The 27618-nt window shown below is 52.1% G+C and overlaps 1 long non-coding RNA gene across 17 annotated transcripts in view; it reads right to left on the minus strand.

The window, feature by feature from the left end:
- Nucleotides 1–204: 204 nt before the first annotated feature.
- The window catches only part of LOC132246568 (uncharacterized), a 32577-nt gene continuing 5163 nt past the window's right edge, over nt 205–27618 (minus strand). For 6 of the 17 annotated variants that reach the window (XR_009457950.1, XR_009457952.1, XR_009457951.1 and 3 more), the window contains 12 exons: nt 27437–27526; nt 26894–27056; nt 26714–26807; nt 25528–26467; nt 25263–25423; nt 25029–25160; nt 12871–13702; nt 12697–12785; nt 12351–12414; nt 11452–12222; nt 10467–10546; nt 205–10261 (listed from right to left, as the gene is read on the minus strand). This is a non-coding gene — a long non-coding RNA (uncharacterized LOC132246568). The remainder of the gene's footprint in view (nt 10262–10466; nt 10547–11451; nt 12223–12350; nt 12415–12696; nt 12786–12870; nt 13703–25028; nt 25161–25262; nt 25424–25527; nt 26468–26713; nt 26808–26893; nt 27057–27436; nt 27527–27618) is intronic. The other 11 variants (XR_009457959.1, XR_009457960.1, XR_009457955.1 and 8 more) reach the window with 10 other exon arrangements.

Here is a 27618-nt window from a genome sequence, read left to right on the forward strand (position 1 = left end):
GCCTCCGCCCTCGGCCACAGGGCCCACTTCGGCCCACGACCCCTCCCTGCCTCGAGGACCCAGGGCCCAGACGCGGGGAGCTCCCCTGCCCGGACCCGTCCCACCCCCCCCTGGCAGCGCACAGGACACGAGCACCCAGCCCTGCTCCTGCCCCCCACGAGAAAAGTAATAAATACAAAAAGTAAATAAACTCAATGCAGCAGGTACCAGAACCATTTCTCCTTTATTTTATTTTTCCAGGCTGGCCCACAAGTTCCTCTACATGTTACATACAAAAAGCTCAACAGATAGGAGGTGAGCAAACAGCCATGTACAAAACAAACCACCAGGAAGAAAACATTGCCAACCTCACAACAAACAGGCAGAACACAAACAACACAAGGACACACACAAACATCACCAAACAAAGCAAACAACCAACGGAGCACAGCACGATCCCACCACCCCCAGGCAGGCAGCTTCGCACCCCTGTCACCCCACCGAGCACACACATCCTCCTGGCACCTCTTCCACCTCACACTCAAAGTGATGGGTTTCTCTTTATTCTTAACAGTATACTACAGAAAACTATTTTATTTCAGGGTAATTTAGATTATTAAATAGTATTAGCTTTGTAGCTAAACACTAGGCATGACCTGTGGCCTAGCAATCTTGCTGACCACAAGACAGAATGATCTCTAAGCCAGTCATTTTCTTATGTCAAGTGCCTTAATTTCTGCTTTTTCCTAACAAAATGGTTAAGTCTGTGTACTGGGTACCAGCTGCAGCTAGGAGTCAGATAAGATAAGGGGGGGGCCCAGAGGCAAGAAGATGGTACAGCGGAGTACAGGATAACAGATTGCAGTGTGTAAGATAACACTAACTTTTTTCCTCTGCAAAAGTACTGAGATTTGTAATGCACCATGTAAGGAGATGATTACCATAAGTATTACATATTCAATAACCTTGTAGTTGCTTTGTTAGAAAAAGTATATAAGACAGCCTCACCCTTAAGTCGAGGCCATTTTACCTCTTTGCTGTTTTATGGTCTTTACTCGAGTAGATAAACTGCAGTTACCCCTTCACCCGTGTTGTCTGGTCTCTAAGCCGGCTAGACAACGAACACCAGGGAGTTTTCTCCCACGACATCAGCCCAGCACCCAGGCTCTTCGTAACTACTTCTGCTTCTACTCCCCTTCTCCACAGGAGCCATCACCTTGGCTGCACCCCCCTCACACCCAAACACAACGACCAGCAACACCACGCAGGCCCAAGAGGCACTACAAGGCAGGGGCCTTGGAGGGACAAGAAGGTGGTTAAGCTGACAGAGGGAGGGGGGTGCTTCCCAGTTGTGCCTCTGTTGCACAAACGGCTAGTTTCGTGTTTCTGGAGGCTTTTTCCATATACCTCAAGGGAGAGTTATACACACTTAGGCTGGATCCATTTCAACTATGTTTGTTTGCAAACAGATCGACAACGGAGCTCAAACCTCAAAGTCATGTTGACCCCTAGCCATGCCCGAAAATACATTTTTATACCTCTCCTAAACAAGATTCCATTGTGGCAATCTGTCATTTGCTACAGTTTTCTGCAAAGTTTATGTGCAAAGCAGGCAGTAACTAATCTGTGTTCCCACAGGAGTCAGCCTTATCGTGAAGCAAGCATTGTTCAGACTGTTCTCTCCCCCTAACACGACCCCCCGCCTCCTGGCCCCGCAGTGATGTGGGACAGAGAAGAAGAAACAATTTCCAGTTTACAGTTTTCAGCTGAGAAGCCTTTGGTGTAGTGAGATGATACATTTTTGCAATACCTCCACTATGGGCAACAACAAAACAAAGCTGAGTAACAGACGGCTCTGCTTTCCCCATCAGAGAAATTGTCTGGCCAGGCTCCCAATCTCGTAAGGGAACACCTGCAGACTCTCTTAACCCTAACGGGGCTCCTATCCCAGCTGAGACTCCAATAAGCAGGAGACGAGGGTGTGGTCTTTTCAGTTTATTTGGCTGAAGGTCCCCTGTCCTCGTAAGGGCAGAGAGACCCCGACTCCAACTCAACACATATTTATAAACTTTCATTACATAAGCCTTTCCCATAACACATGTGCAAAACCCAGCAGAAAATTGCTAAAATGGCATGACTTTGCTCACCCTGCATGGTTGGGCCCAATCACCTTGCTTGTCCGCCAAGATTGACATATCAGCAGCAATCTCAGTGCAAGGTTGCATCAGCCAGCATTGATCCAAGGTCATACACAGGTCACATTAATTTTCTAACAATATTTTCTAACACCCCTTCCAAAGAGAGGGCTCGAGCTTATGGCTCAGAAACCTTCAACATCCTCCTTCCTGCTGTGGTGGGAGAAAACTCCCAGGAGGAGTTTGTTGTCTAGCTGCAATAGAAACCAAGCAACGCAGGTAAAGATTTACTGCCGTTTATTTGCTCGAGCAATGACCATAAGCCAGCAAAAAGCCAAAATGCCCCCCACTCAAGGGTGGGGTGTTCTTTTAGACTTTTTACAATAAGGCAAGACTACAGGGTGTGGTGGGAGAAATCTCCCTAAGGTCCGTTGTCTAGCTGTAATTTGATTGACAGACAACGCGGGTAAAGAAAGACAGCTGTTTATTTGCTCGAGCAAAGACCATAAAGCCAGCAAAAGGCAAAAAGGCCCCCCCTCAAGGGTGAGGCGATCTTTTATATTTTTTACAACAAAGCAAAACTATATGGTTAACAAAAAGCAATACTTGGGGCGGTGTTCTATAAATCTTTGTAACAGCATATTTTTATTAAGCTGAACTAGCACCTTTTAAAGCTAAAAGTTAGGTAACAGTAACATTATGTTAGCAAAACCTTATACAGTAGAAGATATTTTTCAAGGACACAACCAGTAAGCTCAAACAATGGTTTCTCTGTTTTATCTTACTTTTTGCTGTAGCTGATTTTTTTTAGCGCACAGACACAGATTCACTTTTTAACTCAGAAAATGCTTGGTGTAGTTAAAATGATTACTTGACATAAGCAAAGGCCTAGCTATCATTCTGCCTTGTGGTCAGCTGCATTGCTAGGCCACAGGTCATGCCTTGTATTCAGCTGTAAAGCTAATACTTCTTAATAATCCAAATTATTGTTAACCTAACAGTATGCTATCAGAAAACTATTCTATTTCAGGGTAATAACAAACTTGCGCTCTACAAGGGTTAACCAAAAGCAATACTTGGGCGGTGCTTTACGAATCTTCATAACAGCATATTTCTATTAAGCTGAACTAGCACTTTCTAAAAGCTACAAATTAATTGTGAGAGAAATTGTCTGACCAGACTCCCAAGCTGGTAAGGGAACACCTGCAGACTCTCTTAACCCAAACAGGGCTCGTTTCCCAGCTGAGACTCCAATAAGCAGCAGACAAGGGTGTGGTCTTTTCAGTTTATTGGGCCGAAGGTCCCCTGTCCGCATAAGGGAACAGAGACCCCAACTGCAACTCAACATGTAGCTTTATAAACTCTTGTTACATAAGCTCCTTCATAACACATGTGCAAAACTCAGAGGAAATCACGAAGATGGCTTGGCTTTGCTCACCCCGCATGGTTGGGCCCAATCACCTTGTTTGCCCGCCTATATTGACAGATCATGGCAATCTTACTGCAAGGTTGCATCAGCTAGCATTGCCCAAAGGTGATACAAAGGTCACACTGATTTTCCAACAATAGTTTCTAACAATCCCCCCTTACAGCCACAGGCCTATGGCCTGCTGGCCATTTCCCAGGTTTGCATAATATTGAGATTAATTACTTTTTGCTTCACTCAAACTACACAGGCTGTAATTACAGCAATTATTACAATAATAACCAAGAAGATTCCTAATCCCCATAAAATGTATTCTAAGATATACCTTCCCCACATTCCTAAAGTTGAGGCAATCCGTTCTATTACTGACCAACTTCGCAAAGAAGTCGTGCTGTGTCTCGAATTGTTTTTACTGCAGCAGTTATGTTGTCAGAGTGGTCAGGAATATAAGTGCAGCAGGGTCCTCCTGTGATTAAAGCACATACCCCTCCTTCTCTAGCTAACAAATAGTCTAAAGCGAAGCGATTTTCTAAAGTCATAGCATGGTTGCAAGAAGCCTGGTCTTGCACTAATTCAATGCCCTCTGCTGTGCTATTGGCAATAAGTTCTAACGCATGTGCCAGTTGATTGATGCGGTAGTATGAGGATCTCTGGGGCAAGGTACTGAACCGTCTCTGTAAATGGTATAGTTAACATACGAACAACTTGGCTTTGCAAAGGAGCTGTATGTGCAAGACGTGAAACAGCCGTGACTCCAAGCCCAAGTTTTATTAGGGGCGGAGCATCGGATGGAACCTTCCATACATTGCCATACATAAGGACGCTGCAAGGAACTGCAGGGAGCACACACATTCCAGGGGATGTAACCTTTCTTTTCAGCTTCTTTAGTCCCCACTGCAGTATTGTTAGGCCAAATTAAGTGTGTGGCATTAATGGTTAGTTTACAACCTGGTTGCCATCCTAAAAATCTCTTTTCCTATTCCATGAGGATTTTCCCAACACACCTGGGCAGATAACATGATGTCTGAAAGTACTCTCTCTTTAAAATAAGGATTCTCCTGCCAGGTACTTATTCCAGCTCTAACCGTATCAACCCACTCTGGATTAGAAAAAATCCCTTCCCAAGAGATTAAAGGATAGGGTGGAAAGTTAGTAGAAGGAGACTGTGTACCACATATCCAACCATTAGACAAATTTTACGGCCTGTGCTATAGCTATAGTGGAAATCAGGTAAGCATTATCTTTCCACTGGTCTTCCTGTTCTGTATCGCTTTCCCATAAATAGCCATGGTGTTTTATGCATCAAGAGCAATAATCCTGTTAGGATAGCCCGGTGAAATGCCATTATTAACTTATAACCTTCCCTGCATCCACAGTGAAATACAAACACAAAGTATAACAAGAAAGATAATACAAAGCAAGCTTAATACACGTATCATTTCTATTAAGGAGTCTGAACGGTCCACGATTCTCCGATTCTTTCTAGCCACAAAGGCGGAACAGCAGCTGACCGGTCATTACTTGCCGATACCAGGTTTGAGGCGACTGCGATGAATCCGGCCCTCTTTCTCGGCGATTTTCACAGCAGCGTGTATAGTAAGAAGAACTTGGTACGGACCTGCCCAGACTTGGGCCGAGGCGGTTTTTCGCCGATGTTGTTTTACCCAAACTCAGCGTCCTGATTGATAGGAGTGAAGGTTACAGTCCAGGGGTACCAGCTGAACCAAAGCAGCTGACCTGTGTAAACACTAGAGAGACTCCTGTAAGGATAAAACATAACTAATTAAAGCTTCATCTCCGCCGAGTAAGCTAACATGCAGATTTTCCCATCTCTTATATAACAGGAGCGTGACCAAACAACAACTCGTAGGGGGACAAGGTTGAGAGGCCATTTGGGTTTTGTTCTTATAGCAAACAGCACCCTTGGTAAAGCATCTGACCATTTCAATTTGGTTTAGGAGCAGATCTTTCCTAAAAGGGATTTTATACTCTGATTCATCCTCTCTACCTGACCCGGGGACGGAGGGCGATAGGGTGCGTGGAAGTATGTTATTATTCCAAAAACTCTGTAAACTTCTTTTAAAACAGTTTCTGTAAAGTGAGTTCCCCGGTCAGAGTTTATTCCTCCTGGAATGCCGAAATGTGGGATGATTTCTTTTAATACGGGTTTGGCTACTGCTACTGAATCCGCTTCTCGAGTGGGGAAAGCTTCTGGCCATCCTGTTACTTGATCTACCGCTACTAGGCAGTGCTTGAAATGTACAGCTTTGAGCAAATCCATGTCGTTTTTCAAAGGGTAAATAGGCCCACGGTCGGGCCCCTTGTAATTTTGTGTGTCCTCTGTATTTGTTGAAGGCTCTGCACTCTGAACATTGCAGAGTTATTCGGGCAGCTTCTAGATGTATACCTGGAGCAAACCAGGTGGAGAGGACCTGTTCTGCTATTTCTCCTTTTCCCGACTGACAGCATCTGTGGGCATCCTGAGCCAGACTTCGGAGCAAGGTGCGAGGAGCAATTGGTCTACCGTCTGGCACACGTCACACTGCATCCTTTCCTTGCGCAGCTTCCCACTTTTGGACCCATATAGATACTTCATCCGCTGGGACTTTGTCATAAATAACAGACAAGGGTGGAAGAACAACTTGAGATGCAAGGAGACTTCCTTTAGTTTGTAGTGCAGCGGCTCTAGCTACAGCATCTGCGAGATGCTTTCCTTTAGCGATGTCAGTATCTTCTCTGGAATGTCTGGGACCGTGCATTACCGCTATATCACCTGGTAACACGACAGCCTCTAGCAGTTCTTGGACTTCCGTGGCATTGCTGATTACAGCATCAGAGGACGTGATAAAACCTCTTTGTCACCAGGACCGCCCTAGCGCATGACAGGTACTAAAAGCATATTTAGAGTCAGTATAGATAGTGACCCTGGAGGCTGTGGCCAATTTGCATGCTCGTCAGAGTGCCGCTAGCTCAGCGGCCTGGGCGTTGGTCCCTGCTGGCAGAGGTTGTGCTGTAGTAGGAGAGCTTCCACTGAATGAGATATTTCAACCACAAGAGAGTGTCCTAACACTAAATCTTGAGCCTTTTGAACTAGCACAGTGGCAGCAGCGACTGCTCTAAGACAGACAATTGCTGCCCTTGCTACAGGATCTAACTGAGCAGAATAGTATGCTATGGGACGATTAGAAACTCCCCATGGCTGAGTTAAGACACCTGAAGCAACGCCTTGATTCTCATAAGTAGGGTGAAGGGTTTCTGGTCTGTAGTTTATAGAGTAGATTTCTTCCAAGGAGGTGCACTACAGTTCCTTCAGCTAATAGGAAAGCATGAATGGTGGTCAAGGGTCCTATCTGCACTTGTGTTTCAGTGCCACGGGGCACTTGCATAGATTTTCCAATTACTCTCGTAATCTTTTCAGATCCTGAGACTGCAATTCCCGCCCTTTCTGGAGATTCTCCCAGTGAGGACAGATCTGCTCCTCTATCTATAAGACATTTATAAATTTTCCTGCTATTTGAAGTGGTACATAAGGGGATGAAGGGCCGCAGGTATACTCAAAAGAGGAAGATTCCCCTAAATACATCGTGTGGAAGAGCCGCCCCCTTATTTCACTGGGAGTCATCTATATCTTGTTGCAAACTCTGGACCCAGGGATCTGTAGGATCGGTGCTGGCAGCCCGGTTGTTTCCCTGGGTTCCCCCCTTTCTTCCTCCATAAGGGGGAAGTCCCTTAGGGCAGTTTGGGCATTCTCGTCTCCAATGCCCCAATTGTTTACAATAATTGCACACATCATTGGGGGCAGGTTGATTCATATCTACCCATGTGGGCTTGTGTGTGTGTGAATGTGAATATGTCAGGGTACTTGCCTGTGTGCCACAGACACTTGGGTTCTGTACATGTGTGCTAGACTGTGTCCGCGAGAGCACATATGCATGTGTGTCAGACACCTGAGTTCCATGTGTGTGTGAGCATGCACGTGTCACAAGCACCTGGGCTCTGGGTACGTGTGTGAGACTGCACATGCATGTGTGCGAGGATGCACATTTGTGTGCAAGTGTGTCACGGACACCTGTTGGGGCACATGTGTATGTCGCAGTGTGTTTTGGGGTTCTGTGCAGGCGCATGTCTGTAAGGGACTCTGAGCAGGCGTGACTGCATGTGTGATGGGGGTGTGCAGATGTCATTACATGTGTACAAGAGCAGGTGTATGACCTGATTCAAACGCTACCTAGTATGTCCTGCTATGGGACTGAAAGTAGGCTCCGAGGAGGCAGGTACAGACCCTGACACTCCTGTTACGGGAGGAGAGGAGCCTGATGGAGGGGTAAAAGGTGCCGGAAGGGCCACGGCCTAAGCGGCCGGGTTTATTATGGCTGGTCCCCTAGTCACCAATGGTGGCATAGCGGGAGAATAAGGGGGAGAAGACACCACAGACGTTGTTGAGCGGCCAGAAGTAATCAGTTTTTTTTTTCCTCTGCAGAATTAAATCCATCAAATCACACCACACATACCAATAATCCATTAGTCGGGGATGGGGTTCCTCTAGGAACCCCCTGAGGTACCTTCATTTATCTACACTAAGGGATCCCAACACTGGCCACTGAAGTTCAGGGTTTTTGTAAGTGTAGCCGGGCCAGACACTAGTACATAAGGCTATAGCGCGCTTCTTACTCAATTGGCCATGTCCAGATAGCTTATTCCAGTTGCTTAACAATTCTCCAAGAGGACTACTAGCCAGAATTGACTGTTTCTGTCCCATCGTCATTCTTGGCAGACATCCCTTTCCCAGATGACTTGATATACTATTAAGCTCCCCAAAAACCCTGCTTTCTTGGCTGCCCTAGACCTAACCAACCTGGAAAGGCAGGCTTCTAGGATGCCTCAAACAGGTTGGAGGACTTATCCAGTTAAAAGGTCAGAAACAGAGACGGTTCCTCAGTGCGCGAATGGAGACATAAAACGCGCCACACAGATTTATCGGCTCAAAAGAGTCGAACGGGCAATTAACTAAAATTGCCTGTGTGCCCAGGTTTGAGGAACCGGAGAACAGACTGGCCTATAACACATTAGACAAGACATACACAACATATAAAAGACCACACCGTGCCAGTAAAATTGAAGGAGTCACTTTATCGTCCCGCCGTGTCTGCAGCCTCAACCCAAGACTCCCGTGGTGAACTCACCTCTGTTACGGCCGGCCGGAGGTTGGGTTTAGGCGGCAGCGGCAGCGCGACGAGCTGGGTGCTCCTGGCTGGCTCGCCAAATTGTGAGAGAAATTGTCTGACCAGGCTCCCAATCTGGTAAGGGAACACCTGCAGACTCTCTTAACCCGAACAGGGCTCGTTTCCCACCTGAGACTCCAATAAGCAGGAGACGAGCGCGTGGTCTTTTCAGTTTATTGGACCAAAGGTCCCCTGTCCTCGTAAGGGCAGAGAGACCCCCGACTGCAACTCAAACACATAGATTTATAAACTCTGGTTACATAAGCTCCTTCATAACGCATGCGCAAAACTCAGAGGAAATCACCAAGATGGCTTGGCTTTGCTCGCCCCGCACGGTTGGGCCCAATCACCTTGTTTGCCCGCCTATATTGACAGATCATGGCAATCTTACTGCAAGGTTGCATCAGCCAGGATTGACCAAAGGTCATACAAAGGTCACATTGATTTTCCAACAATATTTTCTAACATAAGTAACAGTAACATTATGATATCTTAGCAAAAACTTCCACAGTACTAGATACTTCTTAAGGACACGATCACTGTACTTAGAACAATGCCTTCTTCCTCTTACCTTGTTCCTTGCTGTATCTGGTTTACAGCACACAGACAGATTCACTTGCTGCATTTTACTCAGAAAATAGTCAACACAGTTAAAATCATTACTTAACATAAGCAAAGGCTTAGCTATCATTCTGCCTTGTGGTCAGCGGCATTGCTAGGCCACAGGTCATGCCTTGTATTCAACTGCAAAGCTAATACTTCTTAATAATCTAAATTATTGTTAGCCTAACAGTAGGCTATCAGAAAACTATTTTATTTCAGGGTAATAACAAACATGCTCACCACACTGCTCAGGGACCAAACCAGACAACCGCCCCGCCCCAGCCAAACACACGCTACTACGACAGGCTCCCAGCCCTGTAGGACACGGTAAACATGGCAGTCAGGCAGAATAAAACCCATTGCTCTGACCCAGCAGAACCAGCACCCCAACACCAACAAGAACCCTGCACAAGCAGGTCCAAAACCTCCAACCCCCCAGCACTGCAATTCTCAACCTCACTAGCACAGAAGCCACAGAGGCAGCCCAGGCCCCGCGCCCGGCCGGCCCTTCTGCTTCCATGCTAGCTGGCTCCAGCATTGCCGTGCTCAACAGTTGAAAGCTCTGGGCCTGCTTGCCCAGCGGTTCCTGCAAGTGTCTGGGTGCTGGTCCAACTACAGGGTCACAGGAATGGATTTCACCTCTGGTCACCCTAGGTCCACCCACAGCACAGACAAACTGACCCAAACATACTACTTGCAAACCCCTGGCTCCAGGATCATAAAGCTGAGGACACTCCCAAACCCACCCCACACCCCCACGCAGAATCCCAATACAGAAGGGACATTCCAACGTAGCGGGCAACATCCGGCCGGTCCGTGTCTGTCATCCAACACTGTCCCACGGCTCTTCCACGATGCAGTCCTCTCACCTACTTCCCTCCATGCAGGCCAGGACCCTGGCAAGAACACAGAACACACTTTCAGCACAAGGGAAGCAAGGCAAGCACTACGCACACCGCGCATCCCAACACCACCAGCCACTGGGCTCTGGCAATTTGTTCTACTTGCAGCCAGGAAGCCGCCTCGACAAGGCAACTGCAGGCTCCGCCACGCAGCCGCTACCGAGAGGCTCCAGCCCCAAAAGTCAAATGCACGCCGTACCTGGCCACACGGCTCCTTTTCCAGGCCTCCAGTCATTGCAGCCAATCCTTCTCACCACACAGGGAGCAGCAATCCAACATCTACAGACACAGAGGGGAAAAAAAAGAAAACCCCTCAAATACAAATGCAAAGCTAGACGCATCAAAACAGAAGAAAACCCCGCCCCCCCACACCAACAAAAATGCCCATGGAAAAAGCTCCCCACAAAACAGGACAATGCCCCACACGGCTCACACCACAAGTCTCCCAGCTCTGACTGGCACAGCCACAGGACTGCATGCAAGGCGACTCCAAGTAACCTCCCGATTCCTCCAACATGGCCATGGCACCAGGTCTGGGGCTCTTCACCATGAACCCAACACCTCATCCCACACCACAGGAGCCAGCAAAGCAACACACAGCTGCACCCTCCCATCCCCAAAACAATAATACATCTATTAACACTTGCAGAGCACTGAGACTACAGCACCCCCCCACCCCCTACGTAGGGCGCACACAGCACCCCACATGCCCACCAAGGAGACACGAAGCATTAAGACCCCTCTGAACTTCCCCCCCAGTTAAGAGGGCAGAACTTCAGCACTACAGAAAAGTCCCCTCCTTTCAGTCCGGCAAAGAGCAAAGACAGGCAACAGTGAATTCAGGCACAGTGAACAAAGATGAGACAGGCAGAAACCAGACAAACCATTCCCAGCACTGCGAAGGCCCTCTCGCAACAGCAACAGGCACACCAACACAAACCCAATCGTCTGGCTCAAAACAACCTAGAAGTGCAAGACCAACACCCAAGTGCCACAGGCAAGCACAGTCTGACAACCCTAAATACACCCTGTGACCAACGGCAGGAGCCCACAACCCTTCCCTCTACAGGACCGTCACCAGCACCACCGAGGGAGGCCAAGAGATGCTCCCCCCAAGCCCGCTCAAATCCACCTCCCAACTTCCACGGACCAAATGTCTCACACCGCTCCGATTCAGATCTCACCTATCGCAGGCTTCACGCAGCAAGGCTTCCAGCCCAGGGCCACCACACGGGCAGAAGTCTCACGCCGGGCAACCGCAAAGCGAATGCGCCGACATCCGTTTCTTTCACCAGCTTCCTCAGGTCACAGGCGCTATATTTCCACCTCTTCTTCCCGATGCCCACTTAGGAGCCTCGAGCCTCAGCCAGATGACTCCCGTACATGTCACCAAAACAAAAATAAATTAGGAAAAGTCACGCGGCACACGGGACTCACAGCCCTGAGGGCAAAAGCAACCCCCGAGAATTCAAAGGCGATACCCCCACCCAGCCTAAACAGGGCACACAGGGTGCAGTCAGACCCCTCCCCGAGGTGGAAACCATTTTAGGTGGCAGGAAAAAACCCACCACAGCCTTCCCTCCAGTCCTGACAAGAGCAGAAAAAGAACAAGTGCTGCAGACATTTTGCAAAGAGGTAGAAAGAGAGAGACACCAGTGACACCCCCAGGCACACAGGACATAGCGCTGTTCCCAAGACTGAAGGGAGGCCTGTAGCAACAGCAAGTCAGGGGCATGAACGCAAACCCAGAGCTCACCCTCAACACACCCCAGAGAGGGGCCAGGCCTGCACCCCAAGTGCCAGGGATGAGCCCGGATCAAACGCCCCACAAGCTCCTTAGACATCTGTCGTTTCTCCTATACGTGGAGTCCGACAGACTCGGACCGGCCGGCCCAGCCCTACGCCAGATTTCACAGCAGCCCTGGCCAAAGAAGCCCCCCACTCGACTTGTTGCCCTGGAAGCAAAAAGCTCAGGAGGCTATCGCAAACCAGGGCCGTCCTACCCCACCCACACCGCCCCCAAACAACATACAGCCACCACCCAACCCCCTCCCCACCAACCACTCCCCCATCCCTTTTCTACCTCCATCCTGCGTGTGTGCTGTACGACTCTCCTGGCTCACATACTTCACGCCTGACCAAGGCCTCTGGGACAGGAGAAAAACCACACGTGCCTTGTCAGCCCAAAACACGGACGACAAATAGGTGCAAAGCAAAACGTAGGCGGAAGGTCCTCCCCAAGCCCCAGGCAGATGCAGCCAACCCACCTCACCCACAGACTCAGACCTCACAAAGGCTTCCCTCCGGCCTGCCTGGGCAGGGTGTTCAACATCCAACCCGAGGAAACATCTACTTCACAGCAACCAGACCGTTTGCAGGACACGGCCACCACAGAGAACACATCCTCATCATCAACATCTACTGCTCACCACAGCCATCTTTGTGGTGCTCCTTCTCCAGCCCTCAGCATGTCACTGCCCCTGCCCTGCTCCTCACGACAGAGCTACAGCACAAGCACCTGTGAACATGCACAAGTAAAACCTCACCAAAATGTGCCAAGGCAAAACCAGGCAGCAACAGCTTCCCCCAAAGCAAGCTCTCACCCATCACATGTTCCATGCACCAATGACAGGCAGCTCCATGGTTCATGACTTCAAGGTGTCTTCTCTTCTTCTGCCCAATCTCCACTTCTCCTCCCTGCCCCAAAAGTCTTGGTAAAAAGACCCCCTGCTGCAGATAAAGCAGCAATTACCACAAAACAGCACAACTCACAGGCCTCACAGCACTGGCGGCAGGGGCCCCTTCCACCCAAAACCACCCTACTTAGCTCCCACAAAGCTGACAGGATGCAGCAAGACCCGTCTCACAGCTCTCCCCTCCCAACTAAGGGAGGCCATTTACATGTGCGCACACAGGCCTCCCCCTTCACTTCTGGGAAGAGCAAAGAAAAGGACAAAAGAGACAGAGACAGAAATAGTGCAGTGATGTTGACTCCAAGCCATCCGTGATACCCCCAGACAATTCCCAGAACTGAAGCAGGAAGCTGTGGTAATGGCATCAGCAAGGCAAACACCCAATCCTCTGCCCTGCTAGAGCCTAGACAGAGTCAAGATCTGCACCCATGCCAGAAGCAAACCCTGCTCAAAGGACCAGAAATCGCCCACAATGGAGGGGAACGATTCCCATTCTTTACACCGAGGCAATTGCGGGACTCCCAGGTACACCAGCACAGCCTTGCACCGGTACAGAGAGGGGCCACCCATGGTGCCACAACCTCCTGCCGGAGCATCGCTGGCCCAGGAGCGTGAAGCTCAGTACACCAGGGACTTGTCACCCCACCCCACCCCCCTTCCAGAACAAACACACGTTGCACCATCCTCTCTGCCTCCATCTTCCACCCTTCTCTGCTCAAACTTCTCTCCAAGGACCAGGACCCTGCAAACAGAAATACATTCAACAGCCAGGGAGTCCAACAACGGAAGCAAAGGCACAAAGCTACACAATGCAATCCCATCCCCTGGTCCACACCTCTGAGCTCTCCAAGGCTTGCCTCTGCTGGGACCACAGCACAGCAGCCACAGCATATGCTGGAGACACCACCACAAGAAGGACCTTTTCTCTGACACCCACAGAAACATCCAGATGTTTGTCAGAAACATCCAGATGTTTGTCAGAAACATCCAGATCGATCTCCAGTCGTCTACCCTACCTAGTCAATGCCCAACACCCAGGACTGGGCTGGAGAAAAACAGAAGCCTGCAAGATACAGAAAATCTTCACCAAAACACAAGAACAAAAACATGGAGGCAACTGGCAGATTGGAGAGAAGTCCCACGCTGCTCCAAGTAAGCACTCGCCCACCTACCACAGGGACCACAGATGCATAGGGATCCAGCCAAGAGACACCACAAAGCCAGAGGCCTCAAACCAGACAACCAGGGACTGACCACACCTCCTCCAGCACCTCTGGGACGCTTCACCCTCTTCCCACAGTCTGGTGCACATCATCGTCCTCAGAAACCTCAGGACAAACACCAAACAAACCCTCCGCCCGCAACAGAGAAGCCGTTACTGCCATCGGCGCAACGCACGCACCTCACTACTAGCACCCGCGGCCCTCCCGCCCAGGGCTCCGACACCAGCCTGCTTTGCCCCGCAGCGCAGACGGGGCGCAGACACACCCTTCTCTGGGATTCCCCCTTCCTAGCAGGGGATTCTGTTTGCACCTGCCAACGCAGCCCTCCCGCCTTCTCTTCTGGGAAGGACTAAACAAAACACCCCGGTGATTTCAGTAACAAACGTAACAGGACAGACACACACATGCAGACACGCAAGCAGCAAACATTGTTCCCAGCACCGAAGGGGAGCCTGTGGCAATAGCAACATCCAGGCAGAGACGGACTCAATCCTCTACCTTAGCAAAATCTATGTAGGGGCAAAAATCGACACCCACGTGTCAAAAGTTAATCCGCTACAAGTCCAAAAACTCCCTACACAAAGACAGAGGCTTTCCTCAAGCACAGCAAGACACAACACCCCGGCTGGACCCACCAGCACCAAAATCACAGCTCAGACCCCCAAGGTGCCTGCCACGCATACTAGACAAACTGACCGGCAAGCACGAAGCTTCAGACACCATCCCACACAGGGGCCTCACACACAACTCACAAGCAAAGGCCTCCCACACAAACTGCCAACACACCTCTGCCTGCTTCAACCTCCACGGGCATAGCTTGGCTCCACTCCCTGAACCAGCATTCGCTTGCATCCACACAAGCCACAACCCTACAAGGCACAGAACAGACCGTAACCCCAGGAGACACAACCAAACACAAGACAGGACCCATTGGGAGAACTCCCACTCCACACACCCAGCCCTCACCTCAAAGCTCTCCAAGGCAGGCCTGGCCAGGGTGCGCCCCATCCAGCCCTAGGAAAGGGCTCAGCCCCAACAGCCACACCGGGCATCACGCTGTTCCTTCTCCACCCCTCCCTCATCCTGCTCACCATCCTCCCCACACAGGGGACACAGGCACCGCCTGAGGGCACACAGGAAACTTCACTACCAAACAGAAGGGCAGACCGCAAACGACTGCCTGACCGGAAGACAATCCCACGCCGCTACGAGTAACGTCTTACCTGCTGCAGGCTCTGTCCACGCACACAGCTCCACCTGACAGGCAAAGGCCTCACTCAAGGAGAACCAGAAATGACGACAGGGACACAGCCACCAACTTCTTCCACCTCCTTCTGCATGGTGGTGGCACTAGGTCACTTCACCTCTACCTGATCTCTTCCCCGCTCAGGGTCCAGATATTTGCATCACCCCCCAAACAACAAGCAAGTACTACACGAAACAGTATTCACATCTCAGTACTAAGGAGAGAGATGCACCCGCCCCGGTCTCCAAAAGCAGCACACAGCCGCCACCCCCACACAAGGCGCAGAGCGTACAAGCAAACCCCTCCCAAAGGAGGGGACCAATTTACATGCAAACACTCCCATCCTTCCAGCTCTGGGAAGAGCAAAGGAAGAACAAAAAGTGCTGCTGTGATTTTCAACATCAAAGCAGAAAGAAACACCAGTGACACACCCAGAGAGACAACACAGAGTACAGCTCCCAGAACTGAAGGGAGGCCGGTGGCAGCAGCAACACACAGGCAGAGACTGGCACCCCCCCACCCCCGAGCCAAACATCACCAGAGCAAACCAGCCACTCCACCCCGCTACTCTAAACCAAACCAATTTTCAGCACCCTGTTCCCCCATCTTCCATCACTACAGCACAACATGCCCTCACATCCTTCTCCCCCACAAGATCAAAGCCACTAGAAATCAAACAAAACCCTCATCACCCCAAACAGGGGACACAAGGCAACCTAGTCAGAGCCAAGGTAAGCTCCTCTCCAAACCTCCAGCACCACAACCCACTACCTGAGCTCTCAAACACTTGCTTCTGCCCAGCCTGAACTGGATATTCACAGGCAATCAAAAACCCACCTAGCTTACACAGGGCACAGCCACCACAGGAGAGCCCTCATCTCCAACAGGCACTGCTCACCACAGCCACAACCACGCTGCTCCTTATCCAGGCATCCTCACAGCCAGAAGACAGAGTGGGGACACACCACCTGCACAGGTACACGCACAAAACCTCCTGGAAACCTGAAAGAACAAGCGTGGAAAAAGTGACAAAGCAGGAAGACAAATACATCGCGCTGCTCCAAGGGAGCTCAGACCCACCACACACTCCAGCCAGGTGACACAGTAGAGGTAGAGGCCTCGCACCGTGCCAAATCGGGAAATCATAACAGGGCTGCCCACTGTGGGTCTCTTCACCGGGTGAGCGTGATCCCCTGCCCTCCATTGATGCTGACTTCATGAAGGAACATCTTGAAAAGCTGGATACCTTCGACTCAGCCGGCCCTGACAATCTTCACCCCAGGGTACTTGAGGAGCTGGCGAGCATCATAGCCCAGCCTCTAGCGCGGATCTTTGACAACTCTTGGCGCTCTGGTGTCGTGCCCGAAGACTGGAAGAAGGCCAATGTGGTGCCTATCTTCAAGAAAGGGAGGAAAGTGGATCCGGCTAACTATAGGCCCATCAGCCTGACTTCTATCCCGGGGAAGATCTTAGAAAAGTTAATTAAAGAGGCCATCCTTAACGGACTGGCCGACGCCAACGTCTTAAGGGATAGCCAGCACGGGTTTGTTGCGGGTAGGTCTCGCTTGACCAATCTCATTTCCTTCTACGACCGGGTGACCTATCACCTGGACAAGGGAGAAGAGATTGATGTCATATCTTGACTTCAAAAAAGCCTTTGATCTGGTTTCCCATGATCGCCTCTGGCCAATTGTCACCTTGGGTCCTCCAGGATCCACTCGATGGAAAATTGGCTCCGTGGTCGGACCCAGAGGCTAGTAATTGATGGAAGTCACTCATCGTGGTGTCCTGTGACCAGCGGGGTCCCCCAAGGCTCTGTCCTTGGATCCATACTGTTCAACATCTTCATTAACGATGCGGACACTGGAGTCAGAAGCGGGCCGGCCAAGTTCGCCGACAACACCAAACTTTGGGGCAAAGCATCCACGCCAGAAGACAGGCGGGCGATCCAGGCTGACCTGGACAGGCTCAGCAAGTGGGCGGACAATAATCTGATGGTGTTCAACGCCGATAAATGCAAGGTTCTCCACCTTGAGAAGAAAAACCTGCAGCATCTTTATAGGCTCAACAGTGCTACGTTGGCTAGCACTATGGAAGAAAGAGACTTGGGGGTCATCATTGACCACAAGATGAACATGAGCCTGCAGTGCGATGCTGCGGCTATTAAAGCAACCAAAACGCTGGCTTGCATCCACAGATGCTTCTCAAGCAAATCCTGGGACGTCATTCTCCCCTTATACTTGGCCCTGGCGAGGCCGCAGCTGGAGCACTGCGTCCAGTTTTGGGCTCCACAATTCAAAAAGGATGTGGAGAAGCTTGAGAGAGTCCAGAGAAGAGCCACGCGCATGATCAGAGCTCAGGGAAGCAGACCCTACGACGACAGGCTGAGAGCCCTGGGGCTCTTTAGCCTGGAAAAGCGCAGGCTCAGGGGTGATCTGGTGGCCACCTATAAGTTTATCGGGGGTGACCACCAGTATCTGGGGGAACGTTTGTTCACCAGAGCGCGCCCCAAGGGATGACGACTAGGTCGAACGGTCATAAACTACGACAAGACCGTTTCGGGCTGGACATAAGGAAGAATTTCTCTACTGTCCGAGCCCCCAAGGTCTGGAACAGCCTGCCGCCGGAGGCGGTTCAAGTGCCTACACTGAACACCTTTAAGAGCAAACTGGATGCTCATCTTGCTGGGATCCTATGACCCCAGCTGACTTCCTGCCCTTTGGGCGGGGGGCTGGACTCGATGATCTTCCGAGGTCCCTTCCAGCCCGAATGTCTATGAAATCTTCCCAGTGGCTGCTTCATAGGCCTGCAACCTTCACAAGATGGCTCCTCCACACACGTAAGGAAAAGGCAATTGGCACTATCGACAACTCCGAGGCTTCGCGGCACCGGGGACAACGGCCGCTCCCTGCCGAGACGCCGCACGCGACTTATCCCCTACGCCCCAACCCCCGGCCAACAGCTGTCACAGGACAGCCAGACCCCTCAGGACTTTCCCTTCGATAGCAAGGGAAGCAATTTAGGTGTGCAAACACAGGTCTCCTGCCAGATCTGGGAACAACAGAAAAAGGCTGCAACAACTTTCAAGACAACAAGACAAACAAAGGCACATGGACAGAGGACAAGCCAGTCCCAGCACCGGTGGGAGAGCCTGTGCCAAGACAGCCAGGTAGGCAAAGACGCACCAAACTTCTGCCCCGCCAAAACCTGGAGAGGGCCAGACACCGGCACCCAAGTGTTGTAGCAAACACAGCTCAAGGAGCCAAAAAACCTGCTGGCAGGGACAGGCACGCATTCTCAAGCCTCGTGAAGAGCCGCACGAGGGGCCCCTGGACACAGCAGGCCACCGCAAGAGATGAGAGGAAGCTCAAATGCCGCAACACCCTGCTCCAGCATCTCTGACTGGGATCACCTAACATAGACACCATGCCAGACCAGGGCCTTCCCAGCACACCCAGACACCGCCCGCCCCAACCCACCCCACCTCCCAGCATCCTGCTTCTCTTCCTCCATTACCACAGTTCTGCTCCGCTCCTTAGCCCTCTTCCTTTTCCTCCACACATACCAGGACCGTACAGAGAACAGACAACAAGTGATCAGCCCAACAAGCAGAACTAAACACAGGATAAGCAAACCACTGAGCAAGTCCCACAACACACAGCAAGCCAACAGAGCACCTCATCACACTGCAAAGGGCACACAGAGGGCACGCAGACACCAGGGCGAAGGCCTCAGCCCAGAGAACCGGCACGCGCCACACGTGGCATCGCAGTGCTCCGTCACCCCTTGCGCAGCCTCGCTTGCCATCCCTTCCCCACGGGAGGCAAGCGCCTGCCGAGGACGCAAAGGAAAACCTCGGCGCAACGAGCACAGAAAACAACAAAGGGCAAAGCACAAAAACCTGCCAGACCTGGGCAACCCCACACTGCTTCAAGCAATCATTTACCAACTGCAGGATGTGCCCATTCAATGCCAACACACCATGCAACAGCCAACTCCTACTGCTTCATCCTCCATGGGCACTAGTCCACTCCACCCCCTGAACCAGCATACATTTCCCTGCACACGGGCCAGGACCCTAGAAGGAAGAGAACAGGTAGTCACTCCAGGACCACAACCAAGGAGAAGGAACCCACAGTACAACTCCCACACCACACACCCGCTCCCCGGCTCAAAGGTCTCCGAGGGGCGCCCGGCTACAATGCCTCCCATTCAGCCGCAGAAAAGGCTTTAGCCTCGGGACAGCCCTCACCGTGCCTGGCATTATGCCGCTCCTTCTGCAGCCCTCACTTGTCCCTGCTTCGCTTCGTCTCCTCTCACAGGATGCAGGAACCTCCTGACAGCACATGGGGAAAGTTCACTACCAAACAAAAGGACAAAGCACAAGCAACTGCCCCAAACAAGCAACATAGGGTGCATTCAGACCCCTCCCAAAGGAGGGGACCAATTTAATTGCCAACACAGCCCTCCTTCCAGCTCTGGGAATAGGAAAGCAAGAACAACAAGTGCTGCACTGATGTTCAAAATCCAAGTAGACAGAAACACCAGTGACAAACCCAGACAGACAGAACAAAGTGCCCTTCCCAGAACGGAAGGGAGGCCAGCAGCAGCAACAGGCAGGCAGAGGCAGAGAGACAGGCACCCGCTCCTCTGCCCCACCACACCCAGGGACAAGATCTCCATCCAGATGCCAGGGGCAAACACTGAAACCACCTATATACTCAAAGATTATTGTCAGCCTGTACAAAGAGAGCCAGGACACACACACAGGCTAAACCCAACCCAGGCTTACACCACCCAGCTCTGGGGCACCCCAGGAGGCCAGAACCCTGCTGGAAACAAGAAGCGCCAGACACTATCAGACACTAGGCGTTTGCTCCCTCACCCAAAAAACCACAGGGAAGAAACCACTCACCACCACCCCACCACCCCTCCCTAACCAAGCCCACTTTTAAGTATTCTGTTCCTTCATCTTCCAACACTGTGGCACAGTACTCCCTGTATCCTTCACCCCATCAAGATAGACTATGCTGGAAAAAGAACAGAAACCTAGCCAGCCCAGAGAGCAGAAGAAACGGCACAAAGCTAGAGACAGGGAAAGCTCCTCTGCAAACACCCGGCAGACACATCCAGACCCACTACTCGCTAGCTGAGCTCTTAAAGGCTTGCCTGTGGCCGCCCAGAGCCAGATAGTCACAGCGCATCAAAAAGCAATGCACCACAGCAACCACCATACACACAGTACATCCTGCAAACATGATAGAACAACTGTGAAAGAAACGGTCAGACAGGGAAACGAAGACATCGCACCGCTCCGAGGAAGCTCAGACACACCGCAGGTTCCAACCGCGTGATGCCACAGGGCCAGGGGCCTGACGCCACACAAATTGGGAAGTCAGGAGACAGCTGTGCGTTTTCTCCTCCGCCATCTCTGGGGCTCTTCACCTCTTCTTCCAGTCTCTGCTTCACAGTCCTGAAGCCTTGGCAAGAGGACTCCTCCACAGACAGACAAAAGAGACACACTTGCCACTGTTAACAACTCAGAGGCCCCATGGCACTGGAGGTAGCAGCCCCTCCTGCCAGGACTCCATGGGCAACTTTTGTTATTTTTTTGTTTTTTTAAACCACCTCATCCCGTAGCTGTGAGGGTGCAGGCAGAGCCTTCTCAGGGCTTTCCCATAGCAAGCAAGGGAAGCACTTGAGACGTCCAAACACAGGTCTCCTGCCAGTTCTGGGAAGAGCAGAGAAAGACTGCACTGACTTGGAAGACAACACGACAAACAGAAAGGCACACGGACACAGGACAAGCCATGCCTGGCACTGCTGGGACAGCCTGTAGCAAGACAACCAGCTAGGCAGAGACACACACCAAACTTCTGCCCCCGCAAAATCTAGAGAGGGTCAGACACCAGCACCCAAATGTTGGACCAAACCCAGCTCAGGGACCCACAACACTTAGTGCCAGAGGCAGGCAGGGATACTCAAGCCTCATGTACAGCCAGATGAGGGACTCCTGGCCAGAGCAAGCCACTACTAGAGATGAGGCAAACCTCAAACCCGACAACACTCTGCCTGAACCTTCCCCACCACACCCAGACAGCCCCGCTATCCCAAACGCAAAACATCTTTTAGCATCCTGATCCTCAGGGGCCCTTACCCTTTCCCCTCACCATTCCCTCCATGTACACCAGGAACCTAGAGAATAGAGAGAACAGGTATTCACCCCAAGTGGAAGAACAAAACACGGGTGAAGGGAACCACCGGGGGAATTCACACCCCACACATGCAGCCAAGGGAACACCTCAACACACTGCACAGGGTAGGCAGACAGCAGGGGGAAGGCCTCAGCCCTGAGAGCCAGCAGCCACCACAGCCGGCATCACACTGCCACACCAGCCATCGTGCATCCTAACCCTAACTCTCCCCATCCCAGAGGCACGCGCCTGCTGTGGGCACAAAGGAAAAACCTCACCACAAAGACCCATAAAGGGCAAAGCAGAAATACCTGCCAGACTTCACAACCCCAGACTACTCCAAGCAAGCTCCTTACCTACTACTGGATCTACCCATCTAATGCCAACACACCTCACAACACCCTGTTCCTCCCCAACTGCTCAGCTCCACTCCCTGAACCAGCATTCACTTCCCTCCACACTAGACAAGATCCTACAAAGGGACAGAACAGGCAGTCACCCCTAGGGGCACAAGTGAACAGACAGAGGGACCAACAGGTACAATTCCCACCCCACGCACCCAGCCCTGAGCTCAAAGCTCCCCAAGGCATGCCTGGCCAGGGTGCACCCATCCAGCCAGGACAAAAGGCTCACCCCCAGACGCAGCACTCGCCCAACCTGGCATAACGCTGCTCCTTCTCCAGCCCAGTCTCATCCCTGCTTGCCTTCCTCTCCACACAGGGGTACACAGGCACCTCCTGAAGCCACACGCAAGTGCAAAGCACAAGCAACTGCCCTACTGGAACACAATCCCACGCCGCTCAAAGTAACATCTTACTCGCTACAGGCTCTGCCCCCAAGTCCACCCGCAAGTCACCATGTGTGCGCAGCCGCCCGCTTCCTCCACTTCCTAAATGGTCGCGGCTCTACGTCGCTTCTCCTCTATCTCAAGCTCTCTTTTGCTCGCGGTCCAAACATTGGCATTACCCCAAAACAACAAGCAATTACTACATGGGACAGTATTCATATCTCATAGTACTGAGGGGAGACACCTTCCCCTCCAAACCACTCCCAAAACAAAGTAGGCAGGGTGCAGTCAAGCCACTCCCCAAAGGGGGAACCAATTTAGGTGCCAACATGGCCTTCTTTCCAGGTCTAGGAAGAGCAAAGGAAGAACAAAGGAAGTGCTAGAGTGGTTAAAACAAAAAACCAAAACGAAGAAAAGCCACAAACAAACAAGGAAGGAACACCAGTGACAAACCCAGAAAGACAGAACAAAGTGCAGTTCCCAGAACGGAAGGGAGGCCAGTGGCAGCGGCAACAGGCAGGCAGAGGCAGAGACGCACACATGCGCTCCTCTACCCCCGCACATCCAAGGGCAAGATCTGCACCCAGATGCCAGGGATAAACCCTATATAGCCAAGGGCAATTCTGAGACTTCACACAAACACAACAACTCACAACCAGGGTAAAATCTAATCCAGGGTTATACCACCCAGCTCTACAGCACACTTGGTGCCCACATTCCCCTCCGTCACCATCACTGCCCAGGAAGCATGGAGCTCCAGACACTGTCCCACACTAGGTATTACCTCCCCCACCTGAAAATCACCAGGGCAAATCCCATCCCTGCAACTCTAACCCAGCCCACCTTTCACCATCCTGTTCCTCCACCTTCCATCATCACGCCACAACACGCCCTTGTATCCTCCTCCCCCGAGATCAACGCAGCTGAAAAAACAACAAAAACCTCATCAGCTCTAAGAGGGGACACAAGGACACAAACTCAGAGGAAGAAAGCTCCTCTCCAAACCCCCACCACACACATTCAGCCCCACTACCCACCAACTGAGCTCTCAAAGGCTTGCCTGTGGTCACCCAGAGCCACATATTCACAGCAATCAAGGAGTCACCAATCACAGCACCGCCACACATACGGCGCAACCACCACAGGAGACCCCTCATCTCCTACAGGCATTACTCGCCACAGCCACGACCGTGCGGCTCATTCTCCACTCAACCTCACAGCTGGAAAGGGGAGGGGGTACGCCACCTGCAAAAGGTACACGCGCAAAACCACCTGGAAACACGAAAGAGCGAGTGCGAAGAAGCGGTCCGACAAGAAGACAAATACGTCGCGGTGGTCCGAGGAAGCTCCAACCCGCCGCGGGCTCCAGACGGGTGACGCCACAGAGGCAGAGGCCTCACACGAGACAAAATGGGAAGGCGTGAAAGGGCTGCCCATTTCCTCCGCTGCCACCTGTGGGTCTCTTCACCTATTCTGCCAAGTGTCCGCTTCACAAGCCTGAAGCCCTGGCAAGATGGCTCCTCCACACGCACATTCACAAAGAGGCAATGGCCACTATCAACAACTCAGAGGCCTCACAGCACTGGGGACAGTGGACCCTCCCTGCCAACACTCCCAAGCAAATTTATTTTACCACCGCCCCCCATAGCTGTGACTATCCAGCCAGAGCCCGCTCAGGAGTTTCCCTCAGCAAGCAAAGGAAGCAATTTTAATGTGCAAACGCAGGTCTCCTGCCAGTTCTGGCAAGAGGAGAGAAATGCTGCAGCGACTCTCAAAGCAACAAGACAAACAAGAAAGCACACGGACACAGGACAAGCCATTCCTGGCACTGGTAGGAGAGCCTGTGGGAAGACAAACAGCTAGACAGAGACGCACGCCCAACTCCTGCCCCAACAAAACCTGGGAAAGCCAGACACCGGCACCCAGATGTTGGACCAAACCCAGCCCAGGGAGCCAAAAAAGCTAGTGGCAGGGGCAGGCGGGGATGCTCAAGCCTCACGCAGAGCCAGATGAGGGACCCCTGGCCACAGCAAGCCACCGCAAGGAACAAGGGAAACCTCAGGTTCCGCGACACCCCGGCTGACCGTAACTGCTTGCACTAATTGAACTCATGACAACGTCCCACACCAGGGCCTTCCCACCACACACAGACACCCCCACCATCCCACAGCACCTTCTAGCATCCTGCTCGTCTTGCTCCCTTACCACTGCTCTGCTCCAGTCCCTCGCCCTCTCCCTTCTCCTCAGTGGCTTCCTTCTCCTGTGTTTAGTTCTGCTCCTTGGGCTGAACTCCAGTCCAGGGTCCTGATCTTTGCGGAGGCATTCCCACCCTACACGTCCAGCCAAGGGAGCACCTCTCCCCACCACTAAGGGCACACACAGGGTACACAGGCACAAGGGGAAAGGCCTCACCCCTGACCGCCAGCACTTGCCACACCTGGCATCACTCTTCTCCTCCAGCCCTCAAGCATCCTTGCTTGCCATCCTCTCCCCATACGGGAGACAGGCACCTGCTGAGGCAGCCAAGGAAAAACCTCAGCACAACTAGCAACAAAGAGCAAAACAAAAACTAACTGCCAGACTCCAAAAACCCTAGACCGCCCCATGCCGTTTCGTACCAATTGCCAGAACTGCCCATCCGGCACCGACACGCCATGCAGCATCGAGTTCCTCCTGCTTCACCCTCCGTGGGCGCTGCTCAGCTTCACTCCTTCAACCGGCAGTCATTTCCCTCTGCACAGGTCAGGACCCTGCAAGGGACAGAACACGCAGTCACCCCAAAGGGGACAAATGAACAGAAGAAGAAACCCACAGGTACAATTCACACCACACACACCCAGGACCCAGCTCACAGCTCTCCAAGACGTGCCTGCCCAGGGTGCACCCATCCATCTGTGAGAAGGGCCTCACCCCAAGAGACAGCACTCATGGGACCTGGCATCACGCTCCTCTTCCTCCAGCGCGCTCTCCTCCCTCCTTGCCATCCTCTCCACACAGGGGAAGCAGGGACCTCCTGAGGGCACACAAGAAACGTCACTGCAAAACAAAATGGCCAAGCACAAGCAACCGCCCCGTGGCAAGACCACGCCACACCGCTCCAAGTAACATCTTACTCACTGCAGGCTCTGCTCATGCACACAGGTCCACCGAACAGGCAGAGGCCTCCCTCCAGGTGACCCAGAAGCGAGCATGGCTGCACAACCACCTGCTTCCTCCACCCGCTTCTACCTAGCGCTGGCTCTAGGTCTCTTCGCCTCAGCTCTTCTCCACTCACGCTCGACATATTAACATCACACCCAAAACAACAAGCAATTACTACACGCAACAGTATTCACGTCTCATAGTACTGACAGCAGAGACAACGCCCCCCACCCCCAGCAGCCTAGGACACCGAAAGCATAACACCCCCACTCGCACGCGAGGCACACAGGGTGTAGTCAAAGCCCACCCAAATGAGGGGATCAATTCAGTTGCAAACACACCTATCCTTCCAGCTCTGGGAAGAGCAAAGAAAGAAAGAAGAAGTGCTGCTGTGATTTTAGATATCAAAGTAGAAAGAAACACCAGTGACACACCCAGAGACATAGGACAGAGTGCAATTCCCAGAACTGAAGGAAGACCAGTGGCAGCAGCAACAGCCAGGCAGAGGCGGACACGCACGCACCCGCTCCTCTGTCCCAGCACATCCAATGCTGTCACCTGCACCCAGAAGCCAGGGGCAAACACTGAAACCCCTAATATACTCAAGGACAATTTCCAGCCTTTACAAGGAGTCAGGTCTCACCACCAAACTAAACCCAATTCAGGCTTACACCCCCTGCTCTGCAGCATCCCTAAGGGCCACAAGTCCCGGCTTCAGCATCACTTCCCAGACAGCACGGAGCTCCAGACCCCATTACGCACAAGGCGTTTCCTTCCCCACCCAAACACGACCAGGGAAAACGCAACCCAGCCTCCCACTTTAACCCAGCCCACCTTTCGGGATCCAGTTCCTCCATCTTCTACCACCACCGCAGAAGCCTCGCTTCTGTTCCTCTCCCCCACAACATTGAGGCCACTGGAAAAAAAACAAAAACCTTATCAGCCCACCGAGGGAATGCAAGGGCACCGACTCGGAGATAAGGGACGTTCCCCTCTCCAAACCCCCAGCATACATCCAGCCCCCCTATCCACTAACTCTGCTCACAAAGGCATGCCTGTGGCCAGCCTGAGGTGCATATTTACAAGCAATCAAGGACTCAGCTAACCTACACAGGGGACAGCCACCGCAGGAGAGCCCTCACCTCCAACAGGCACTACTCACCCCAGCCACAATCATGCTGCTGCTTATCCAGGCATCCTCACAGCAAGAAGTGGGAGCGGAGACGCACCGCCTGCAAAGCTACACACAAAACCTCCTAGAAACATGAAAGAACAAGTGTGGAAGAAGTGGTCAGGCAGGAAGACAAACGCATCACACTGTTGCAAGACAGCTCAGACCCACCCCAGACTCCAGCCAGGTGATGCCACAGGGGAAGAGGCCTCACACCACGCAAATCAGGAAGTCACAACAGGGCTGCCCGTTTCCTCCTGCACCATCGCTGGGACTCTTCACTTCATCTTCACAGAGTCTGCTCCACAGCCCTCAAGCCTTCAGAAGATGGCTCCTCCACACACATACAGAGACAAAGAAAAGGAAATTGCCACTATCAGCAACTCAGAGGCCTCACCGGGCTGGGGACAGTGGCCCCACCCTGCCAAGACCCCACCGGCACCCTTTCTTTTCCTTTTTTTTTTTTTAACCCCCCCCCCCCCCCCCCATAGCTGCAAGGGTGCAGGCAGAGTCCTCCTAGGGCTTTCCCACAGCAAGCACAGCAAGCACAGGTATTCACCCCAAGTGGAAGAACAAAACACAGTCAAAGGGAACCACCGGGAGAATTGCCACCCCACACATCCAGCCAAGGGAGCACCTCAACACACTGCTATGGGCACGCACAGGGTAGGCAGACAGCAGGGGAAAGCCTCAGCCCCGAGAGCCAGCACTCACCACACCTGGCATCACGCTGCGCCTTCAGTCCTTGTGCGCCATCAGTCCTCATGCTTGCTATCCCTTTCCCAGATACGATGCAGGCACCTGCTGAGGACGCAAAAGAAAAGCCTCAGCATGAAAAACATCAAAGGGCAAAGCACGAATGTCTGAGTCTAGCAGTTAGCCCCACACTGCTCCAA

This window comes from Alligator mississippiensis, chromosome 16 (assembly GCF_030867095.1).
Source record: "Alligator mississippiensis isolate rAllMis1 chromosome 16, rAllMis1, whole genome shotgun sequence".
NCBI lineage: Eukaryota > Metazoa > Chordata > Crocodylia > Alligatoridae > Alligator > Alligator mississippiensis.